We start from the raw sequence: 11,887 nt of genomic DNA, 5'->3' as shown, positions 1-11,887 counted from the left end.
AATGTGCTAAGAAAAGCTGCAAGTGAATTAACTGGGAATAGACACGGCAGACAAGAGAACACACCTCTGTGTTTAAGCTGTTAGGAACAAATATCCATCTCATTACATATGATGTACCTCCAAAAGCAAATTAACTGTCCATATTTAGTTCTTCAAAAGGAAGCCACCACGGAGACCGGGTCTACCAGCAAAATCTGGTTTTACTGGTCTCATGTTGGACAGTCAAGCTGGCTGCAGCTGCCAAAGCTGGGGCTTCAAAGAACAGAGGCTTTGCTGGAAAAGGTTCAACCAAGTCCATTCCAGAAGCTCTTCCCGACCCTACACAGCACCAGCTACAGGAGAAGGAGGAGAAAAAAAAAATCCCTAATCCTCCTGTATACTATGTACACTTTTGGGGATTTAGAGTGCAATTATTTTTGTGAATAATTATAAAATTAGTGACTATTATACACACTTTTGCTAATTTGGACTAATTGCTTTTCATTGCCATGTTTAAGCTTGGAGCAAAGACTGTCCACAGAAGTCTGTTTTCTCTTTGGGAAACAACTAAAGAACAAAGAAATTGCACCCAATATGATTAAACGCTGGCTAAGGAGTATATTGTTTTACCAGACAGAAGCATTAATAAATCATGGTATTTCTCTCTCTCTCTTTTCTATCAAAGGAATTTTTTAGGACTAGGCAGAAAACAGCTCTTTCTCTGAAAGCTTTAAGAAAAAAACTCCAGTCATTTGCACCTCAACTGCCATTCAATTATTACAGATATATTCTGAAAGTCACAAAACTTTTGCCTTTGGAGACTACTTAAAGAGATCACTAGAGCAGCATAAAATGGAATGCTTTTGTGAAATGGACAAGAGCAAAGAAAAAAAAATAGGGGTTACTACATAAAATAACCCCTACCAGCATCAGTTGAAATCATTCCAAGGGATAATTCTCACTCGGTTCTGCATTCAGTTCTCCCAGCATTCTCCTCCTTTTTCAAAACAAGTATTTCCACTTCAAGCAAAGGTAAAACAGAAGAGAAGAGGCAACAGAAGTGAGCCTGGTTTTCCAGAAGATCCAAATCCCAGCCAGCCAAAGGAATTACTCTTGGAGCTGTGTCCATCTAGAGACCCAACCACTGAGACACTCAGGGTTGTTACTCAGATCTGAAGTGCTGGCCAAGGTAATTTTGCTTAGTGAGTATCATTCTGAGGCAGCAAAATGTGCTTGTCCAACCATCTGGAATTCCATGGATCCCTGCTGGCTCAAGAGTCCAGCAGGGAGACAGAAGCAACCAAGCTTTGCAATAAACATATTTTGGAGTTTACAAACCTTCCATGAACACTTCGAAGGAAAATATTTGGCTGTTTGCTCAAGCACACACTGCTTCAGGATGGGCTTGCAATACAAGCCATGAACAATGCCCATCCCACAGGTCTCACGGGCTGTGGTGTGACCTTCCAGAGCTCAGTTACACATTCACTATGTGAACAATGCTGAGGCGGTTTGGATTTCACCATTTTTGGTTGGAACGAGCCAAAAACCAATACCAAACCTGTGCTGGTGCAAGCCAGTCCCAGGCAGACTTGTGCAGCTGATGTTGCCCTTCAGCATCACTGGAGTTTGGGAGCTTTCTTTAGTGACCCGTGGCTTTTCTTTCTTCCCACCCGCCTCATTCTTTCTTTCTTTGCTATGTATGTTAATTCGGGGAAAATCATAGCCTAAGGCAACACACCTGACTGCTTCCCACCCCAAAATCATTTACCATTTAATGCACGGTTACATTCATTCTTCTGCCTTTATAGTTCCCTAATGAGCTTGAACTGCAATTAACAAAATGATTGTGTTTGCTTTAGTACAACGCACCTGCAAATACCAGGATGGGAAGTCATATTTAAAACATAAAAATACGCTCAGTACATATTTCAGCAGAAGCCTGATATTCCAGCATGGGCTTGTATTTCAGCAGGTGCCAGTGCCTGCCAAATACTTTGCTTTCTAAAATATTTTAACTGGTCAGAAATGTCCTTGTATTATATTCCTGTCCATGCTGCAATGATTCTGTGGAAAACAAAATATTTTTCTACAGAAATTATTTTCTATCCTGCACTGAACAATTTTTGTTGTGGAAGTTCAGGTCAAATCTAGCTTTAAGGTCTCTTGAGTACACACAGAGATCCTTTTTAACCATTGCTAGGATTCATTCAAAACTGCTATTTATGAGAAAAAAAAAAAACCTGCCAAAAATAAATGATCAGTCATTACGTTATTTCATTGATATTAGACAGTTTCAACAACTATGTACCACCCAGATCTGCACACTTCAGCCCATCTGCTTACACATTTTTGATGATTTTGGGGAGAAGAAAAACAAAGAAAAGAACAAAGCAATGTTTTCCTCTTTCTCTGCTAGTTAAATAGAGCACAAAGTAGAAATAACATGGTGTCCACAGAAACAAGAACTCACCATGTTCACATTGCTTCATCTATTGCTCTTGAGCAGTGTTTTTTCTCTCTGCCACAAAATCAGAAATACTAATGAGCCTTTGGAGCTCTTCTCTTTCAACCTCCTGCTCACAGAGCCAGTCCAGCTTCAGGTTAGATCAGTTTGTTCAGGACCTTTACTAGCCACGTTCAGGAACTCTCTCAAAGTGGAAATTCTACACTTTCTAATGGTTCAAGTGCTAAAACATTAGTGCTGTGAAGAATTGCGTCCTTATATTCAGATTTCTCTTTGCTATAATCCATGGCAGCTGCCTCCTCTTCTTCAGTGCACATCTGAGAAGAGTCTGTCTTCATCTTCCCTACAGCCCTTGGGTCATGGCAGAGTGCTAAACCAGTCAGGGTTCCCTCCCCTCTCCTGCTGTCACCAGCCCAGCTGCTGACCCACCACAGCTCCCTGGGATCTCCCCAGCTTGCCTGTCCTTCCACCAGAGTCCCAAACTGAATGCAGTGCTCCAGTAGCATCCTAATGAGCAAGAGCAGAGGGGAACAGTCAGGCCAGGAAATCCAGTGAGAATTGGTTTTTATTCCTGCAGGAGCCAAGTGGATGACATGTTGGATGTGGGGTCCATCAGGACTCCCAGCTCCCCAGGTGAAGAAATGTTACTCCCACACCTGCATAGGGCACTTCTGTGCCAGGTGTAGGACCTGGCATTCATTTCCCAGCTCATTTCTCTGATGGTTCCTCTGGCCACCTCACCAACCACTTGTCCTGTACTGCTGTCCCCTGCAGACTCCCTAAGGATTCTCTGTGCCTCATCAGGGCCAACCCAAGAAAACGTTTAACAGTCTCGGCCCCTCAGCAGCCTCTGATCATCCTGACTGACCCCATGAGCTCATAATACCTCATTTATCTAAAAGATCTTTAATGCATGTACCACCTCCTCCCTCAAGCTCTGCCACAGAGATCTGAAGGTAGGCCTTGCTCATGAAAACCAAGACAAAACATTGAACATTTGAGCCTTTCCCCGTGATTTTCATCAGCTGCCTCATTCAGCAGAGGGTCCACATCTTCCTTGGTCTCCCTTGTGCTGCATGTAGAAATAACCTGCTTACACATTCCAAAAGCCCACCAGTTCCAGCTCCAGCTGAACTTCAGCTGGAGCTTTCCTAACTCTGTTCCTACGTGCCCAGACAATATTTCCGTGTTCCTCTTTGGTTGCTTGTCTCTGCTTTTGCCTCCATACTGTTCCTTTTTGCATTTGAAATCAGTCAGGAGTTCCCTGTTCAGTCACTCTGGCCCCTGCTATACCTGCTCAGCATCCTGAACATCAGGATGGACTGTTCTGCTGCTTTGAGGAGGTGTCCTTGAAGATCAAGCAACTTTCATGGGTCCCTCTGCCCTCAAGGGCAGAATCCCAGGAGATTCAGCTTACCAGTTCCGTGAACAAGCCAAAGTCCACATGCTTGAAATTTTGAGTGATTATTTTATTACTTGCTTTTCTCACTTCCCTCAGGTTCTTAACCAGCCATCTCTCATGACACTGCAGCCAGGTATTCCCAAAACAGTTCTTCCTCATTCAAGAGCAGCAGGTCCAGCTGCCATCAGTCAACTTCATCCAGCATCAGCAATAAAATGTTGTGCCTCATGTATTCCATACATCTCCCAAATTGCTTATCCCCATCACACTGCCCCTTCCAGCAGACGTGGGGAGTTTCATGTTCTCCTGAAAGGGTTTATAGCCTTTGGTCAGAAAAACAAACCTGCTTCTTGATAACCAGCCTTTTGCACGAGTTAACAGCAGAATATTCCTACTGGGACTTTATAGGCCAAGGTGCCTCTCATCAGATTCTGTAGGATCACAGCTGGAATTCACACCATGTAAATGCAACAATCACAAGCCCCTTTGAAAAATGTCCATTTTGACAAATCCACCTGTGGAGGATCCCTGGAGTATTTTAAACAATGTAGAAATACATTGTAGAAATACAGCAATGTAACACAGAAGTGTTCACTGACAGCCAATTCAGGTGAGCAACACTGGCTCATTTCAGGACCTGGTAAGAAGAGGCATAACATGACCTACCTGAGTGATGAAAGATCCAAAGCCAGACAGTCCAGAGGGCAAGGCCAGGAAATGAGTAAAGGAAAACATATTTCTGTACCTTGTGGGCCCAATCCCCAGCATCACTCAGTTCCAATGACTGCCAGGGATTTAAATTCTTTTAAAAATGACAAGATCTGCCAAACTGCAGATTAATAACTTTAGGAACCTGATGCTGTATTTTAATGAACCTGGATACTGGCTGCATCTTTGTAGTTTATAAATCAGAGGACAAGTAGGTTTTTTGACTTTTAGCTGAATTCCCCCTCACAATCACCCAAACACAACAAAAGGAGAGTTAGTATGAGGCAAACCTGGCTTTCAGTATGAGCTGGAGCTTGCAGTTTGCACAGGCCCTGAAAAAGCCTGGTGATGTTAAGGAGTGTCGGATTTGACTGTGACTCACTCACCCTGTCAGACAGCCCCAATGACTGGCCTGCCCTGGCTCCTCAGCAGCAAGGAGCTCAGGACTTGTCCTGTCCATACACTGACTCTTTAGACATTCACATCTCTGCTCCGTTCTGAGCACTCCTGCTCCAACACCACCACTGTCACCATCCTCACCGGAGCACCTGAGAAATGTTCCTGAATTTATCTCCACAACAGCCACGCAGGATGGATTTCCTCCAGGTCAATGATAGGGCAATGACAGGACATTAAGGGTCAGATTTTGTAAAGTAGAATTTGGTCCAAGTTCCAGTGAGGTTCAATAAAGCTTTACTTTGCTCTTGAGCTGGTTTGAGCTCACTTAGAGCTCCCGGAGCTCTCAGAGTTCAGGCCATGTGAAAGTGCCAAGTTTCACACTGTTCTGCACATGAAACCATAAATCCCTCTCCAGAACCCCAGGGGCATGAGGGGGGGTCGCTGCTCAAAAGGTTCATGAACTTTGATAAAATCAGGCAGATATCAGAGTTTGTAACAATGTAAGTTCTGTCCAAAATTTTTCATGGGCCAAGAGTACAAAATAGGTAATAAGAACATGAAAGTTTTGCTGAATCAGGCCACTAAAAGAAAAGTCATTGCCATATTTAGTTCTTTATCTTTTTCAGTCAGTTCACTGCATTATTTTTCCCTGGAAAATATAAAGGCAGTTTTCTTTACCTAAGGTAATTTTAATTTTTGGTACATATCTAGACCTGATATTTTCCTGTTTTGTTTACTTTTGTTTCCAAACTGTGCATCTACCAAACAGAGATAAATAACCACATTCTAGGAGGTGAGGTTATCTGAAAATGTTTAGTCAACTAATCCTAAAGCAGTTGTTATTCTGCAAAATATTTAGAGATTATATTTGCTTGCCCACATATGAAGCAATAATTTGACAGTATTTCTCACCAGCTCACTTTCAGTAAAAAACTAAACCCAAGTAATAGGAAAATCTTTGGAAATAGCAGTTACCACTCCAAATCCTTTACAACCCTTGGTTGTCAGTTTTCAGTGACAATTACAACCAGAATTTTCACTATCTTATTTCAGTGAAGTTTTAGAGCAAAAATTGCTACTCAATGTCCAGGATGCTCAGAAGACAGAATTTAGAATAAAACTGAGAAATAGTTGCTCACCTACCCCAAAAGCACATTGAAGAAACTCTGGTTCATGGTTGCTTTAAATCCCAAATTTTAAGGGGAAAAACATACCTTGACAGACAGATTTAAGAGCTGGTTATGACAGATAAGTTTCTCCCTTGCCAGCCTAGCCCAGTTCTAACACAATGTGGGAGAGTCAGATTTTCTTGCCCACAGAGCAGTGATAAGGAACCAACAGACAGAGGAGGGAAAAGGTCTCTGATTTGATTCATACCAAAGTCACACATGCAACTGATTCAGGGGAAGCTGTTGAGAGCAGCAGCCATCTCTTTCCTTCATATTTAAATATGAAACCTTATTTCAACATCTATTTACCACTGACATATTGATTAATTTCCTAATGAGCAGGATGAGATGCTCTGACAGTATGTAACACTTCAGGGTTTTGCAAGCGGTTTACAAAGCCCTTTACTCACTGGGATGGTCAGTGAGGAACCCAAGATCCAGGGACTTGAAAATATTTCCCTACCATTTCCCTACCCTGGTAGCCATTCTTTAGGGAACAGCAGTCCCCTATGGACTCTCAGACATCCATCACTGAGCTCTGGGAGCAGCACCAACGGTCAGTGAGGACAGATTTTCACCTCCTGCCTGCCTAGTACACAAAACTGACATGACTAAAGAGTAGAAAAAATGCAAAATCTGAAGGAACCTTTAATCTCTTTGGTTAAAAAGAAAAAAAATGCAACCACTTACTAATGGAACGTTAAGATTGTGTATTAAACCCACAAATGTCAGAAAATGAAGGAATTAAAGACTCCCTTGGCTCTTTTAACCCTTCCCTCTGCCTGTGTGGATTGCAGGCTTTTCATTACACAGTCACATAACAGTGGGCAAAGGGACAGAACTGTAGGTGACATTAGAGCAGGAGCACAGCTTGTTATGAAGTCCAGAAATGGAAATGTTAATAACTACTTCATTTTGTCTTGTAAAAGTTTAATGTTCAGTATTAAAGAATGACAGGATACTAAAGAAACAGCAAGATGTTGTTATGGAGCCAAATGAAACCAAAAGAAAGGAGCTGTTTCTCTCAGTGAATATTTTGGTTGCAGTTTACTTGCAGTGGTATTTATCCTCTATGAACCAAAATGAAGGTAAAATGAACTGTCCTGCAGTCCCTGCCCACATGGAATAGGCTGTTTGTCCTGCACAAAGCGCCCCTAACCTGGATTTAAACCCCTCATAACAGGTTCCCCCCTCCTCACCAGGCTCACCAGCTCCATAGCTGCCACATTCCGAGCAGCTGCACACTTCCCAATCCCTAATGCACACATCCTCCTTATGCGCAAAGAAATATTATTATCCTGGCTTTACAAATGAGAATCCTAGGCACAGAGAGATTAAAGGTGAGCATTTCAAAGCATCCCAGTTAATTAAAATGACTGGAAAATGGGTGTCCAAATTGTTTAGATACCTTTGAAGTCTTGGAATAATTATATTGCTCAAGGTCACACAGGGAGTTTATGGCTGACCCACAACTTGAACCCAGATTTCCAGCGTCCCACTCCAGCACCTTAATCACAAAGCCATCTTTGCTTTCCAATTTAACACTGGCCAGACCTGGCCCTCATGCAAACTGGTTACCAAGGGATGAAACCTGTCATTATGCCATATAATAGAGCTATCTATCTCTACCCAACAGGATAAACAGCAGCACATTTAGGCATCTCCAAATTCTTTAAGGTACATATCATTACAAAACACTTAGGAGGCAGGAAGAGCTATTTGAGAATTAGCACAAGGGGACAACAAGGGACTTTTCCAACTCCAGCTCCACAGCTGAGTAGTTTGCTGTCTCTCCTGTCCTTGGTCTGGAGGTCTCACTGCTACACTTCTCTTTTTCCTGATGTTCTATTTGACTAGCAGCATTTCCTGTTAAGTTTTACCCACAAAAGCCCTTCCCCACTGCTGTCAGCCTGCCTCTAAATGCCACTACTTTTTGTGACCTGGCCCACTTGACACTACAGCAACAGTGATGCTGTTTCCTGCCATCAGGCTTGCTAGACTACAGCACAAAATAAACGACAAAGTTATTCAGAACAGCACAGAGACTTCAGCAAAACTGGATAATGGTGGAGGAGTCTTGTCCCAAAGGAGAAATTCATGGAGGACCTGTTGGAGAGAGCCCCACACCATGAAGAAGAGTTTCTGTGCAGCACTGCCAGACATTGCACTCCATGACACCACACTCTTGTCCCTGGAGTCCTTGGTGAGGGCTGTATTTCACAAACCAGTTTTGAAATCCATTATAAAGCTTGATCCCAAATTCTCCTGAGCATACACACCAATTACATTTAAAGCTGCAAGTCAGAAGGCTACATTTTCCAAAAGCTGATTCCTATTGTTGGCACAGAGTCCTCAGGCCTTGGGACGAACAAATGCAGACACAAAGCAAAACTTCCCAAATAGGATTTGGTCTCAGCTTCTCCCCAGACACATCAACACCCTCCAGGACGTGGAATGCAGTGAAGACAGGGATCAACACAAAACAAAATACACACGCACACACATCCCTAACATGCTGACTTTTTATCACGGAGGTTGCTAATTTCCCATGCTAAGAACAACCTTTGGAACTAAAATGAATTATGTGTCTCATTCCGAGCGCATCAAAGAGCAGACAGACTTTTTAAAGGAGTCAAGATCACCTCAGCTGTGCTTTTGTTATCTAGCCCAAGGTTAAGGATTTGGCCTTGGGCTAACAATTGGCTCAGAAAACCAGGATCGTGTAATGAGAGTTCCAGGAAGAGAGAAAAACCAAAGCTTGGTAAAGACACACTCTTCAAAGTGTCCCAGTACTTGACCTTTTTTCCCCCTCCCATCCCCCCCAGATGCACGAGGTAAAGAAGAGAGGAATGGAGCCTGAAACACTGAAGGAAGTACTCCCATTGAGAGGAGCTGCAAAGACCTTCCCAGATACTCAGGCTCATGGAGAAAGGCCTGACAACAAACTTTGCTCACCACTTAGATGGAAAAGCAGGCAGTAAACCCCATGAATGGCTCAGGTGTCAAGAAGAGAAAGGTCTTGAAAAGGGCAACACAGCCATTATTTTCTCTGTTATGAAACAAAAATTAAACTGCTTCTATTTGAAAAGTAAATGCAACACTCAAAAAATGGCTCAGACCCTCTACAGCAGGCCTGAGCTGCAACAGCCACATCTGCCAGCAGCCTGACCTGCTGGGTTAGAGGGAGCTCTTTGCAAAATACTGATTTTTATTTTTTTTTTAATGTATTTTTGTTGATTGGGTTTGTTTTTTTTTTTTCCTGCACACAGGAGAGTCACAGGCCACTTTTTTTCCACTTTTTTCTGCTCCCAAAAACCAGAAGGCTCCACCCATGATCCCAACACCATTTTCCCAGGGCTTGGTCCCTCTCTCCAAGGAGCTGGCAGTGGGCACACACCAGTAACCCAGCAGGTGTGTAGGAGCTCTCTCTAAATGACTCTGCCCTCTAGGGTACATTTGAGTTACATTTTCAAAGATGAAAATCTTTTCATCTACAAACCTGGGAGACTTTTTTGCCCAATATGTCAAGAAGCAGTTAACCATTAACTTTTTCTAAAACAAAAAATAACACAAAAGGGAAAAAGAAAAAATCACCAGACCAGGAAATATGAATCAATTAGTCTTTGATCCTCCCCTCAGTAATAACATCTAGAGAACATGGGTTACTGCTAATCCTAAACAACTAAAAATGTTGATGGATTTTAAAAGTACTAGTGGTTAAGCAAAGGAGAATTTCAATTCCTTTTCCTTCTGATCTTTGAGTCTCAAGGTGCCATTCTGAGGCCTCTCCCCAGAGAACATGGGAAAATTTTCTTTTTAAGAATCTCAGGCTCCATGGTGTCCTCACAAGATTCCAGCAAGGCAAGATTTAATGTAATTCTGCTCTAAGTTCAGACACTGAAAGCAGTAGAGTGACAACATATTTGTCATTTGAACAACAGGAATAAAAGAGTAGCAATACTACCAGTATTTTGCAGAACAAAACCACTCCTTTTTTCACTTAAAGCTATTAGGCCCACCTTTCATTTACAGTGCTAGGGCTAGGAAAACATATTCCATGTCCATTAGGACTTGGACTAATAGCAGACTGTCACATCAAAACAGTCTTCATTCTACCATTATGATATGAACTAGAAAATCAGGATTCTTCTTGAAAGTGGACCAAAAAAGTTGGCCTCAAAGTGAGAGACTGCTTTTAACTAAAAGGTTTTTCATTCAAAGGAAAAGAGAAAATACAATCAGGAGAAAAAGTTGTGTTAGAACCACCCCTAAAATAAACTCATTTAACACAATAGGCCAGAGTGATGCTTATAAGAAATAATACAAACCCTGTCTCTCTTCCTAACTCCTAAGGAGTCAATAACTCCCTTGGTCTATGAAGTCCCATATGAAGTTATCAATAAATCCTGAGAAAAAATGCAAAATTCAAGTTTATCATTAATTGAATCATTGTTTCTGGCTGTAAAGCAAAGGCAGTCACAGGCAGATAGCCCTTCTTCCTTCCTCCTCCCATCACCACTGGCCTTGCAATTAAGCTTCAATATGCCTGTGAATATATTATTGATGTGGAAACAGCTATTTCCATCAGGCTGCAGACATTCTATACTTTTGAAGTCTGTGGTTACAGAGTCATTATTCCATACAACACTTTCCCATCACTAGGGTGTGCAGGATGCCATACAAAGTGGTTTGTGCAAATTCCAAGCTACAGGAATTATGTCAATCGTTACTTTAAATACATTATTTTTTTATACATGGTCATCTTGCCTCCTGAGGATTTGCTCTAATAAAAACAACTGGATTGTATGAGAACCAACTCAGTAGAGCTGTGCTGATTTGCAGATTTGGTTGATATTTCCATCTTTTGATCTGCATATTGTTTCCAGGAAGATGACGATGGTAATAACAGCAGTAGTAACAGTAATAAAAAATAATAATTTGCTTCTGTTTGTAGTGAAACACTGCTGGAGTTGAAGGCTTTGTTTTAATGAGACACATTGAACGAAACAGTGTCCTGCAGTGCAAGAAGTACATGTCAGCCTTGGCAATATAAGCCAAGCACAGTAAAATACTCATAATTTTCTTGGTGATCTCCCAGAAAAACCTTCTTAATTTAATATCTAATGGGATTATCAGCCTCATTAAGTTGTAAATCTTCCTCAGTCCAGCTGTTGTGGGAACCTGAACTTTCATGTTATGAATTCACTGCTCTGGTCTCTCTACCTGAAGTCCCCTTCGAAGATTTTAACACTTTCAGCTCCAAAAGCTGAAAAAAGCTGTGAGGTCTTCCCCTACTTCCCCTGTCTTTTTTCAAATGAAGCCCTCACTGATCTGCTTCCTTCCACTGCAGACCTCACCCAGTGGCTTTGGTCTAATTCCTGTGGGGGCAGCCAAGCATATTTTGCAGAAGTCCCTGCAAGAATGCACTGTGAAGAGCAAACCCACCTCCCCTGAGCCAAGAACCAGACTGCCTATTGCAGACTCCCTGCCCCTGCAGAGGTACAGAGAGGTACAAGAGCTCTCAACCTCTGTTGCTCTGTGGAGGGCCACACAAGCCCAGGCAGGTATTCCAGCCAAGTGCCTTCACAGCACTATGGAAATACAGATGGAAATTAGCTCTGGCCCTCATATTTCTGCCAAGTTCCAACCACAGTGCCTGCTGTTCTGGGGTGTCTCTGCTGTGCCCAGTGGGTGCATACCCCCAGACCAAACTAAGATTCCTGATGAAGGCTGAGACAAAGTTGTCCCTGCAAAGGACACAGA

This window comes from Zosterops lateralis (assembly GCF_965231275.1).
Source record: "Zosterops lateralis genome assembly, chromosome: 3".
In the NCBI taxonomy this organism is placed as follows: Eukaryota; Metazoa; Chordata; class Aves; order Passeriformes; family Zosteropidae; genus Zosterops; species Zosterops lateralis.
The sequence above is the reverse complement of the archived record's forward strand: the minus strand, read 5'-3'. Positions refer to the sequence as shown.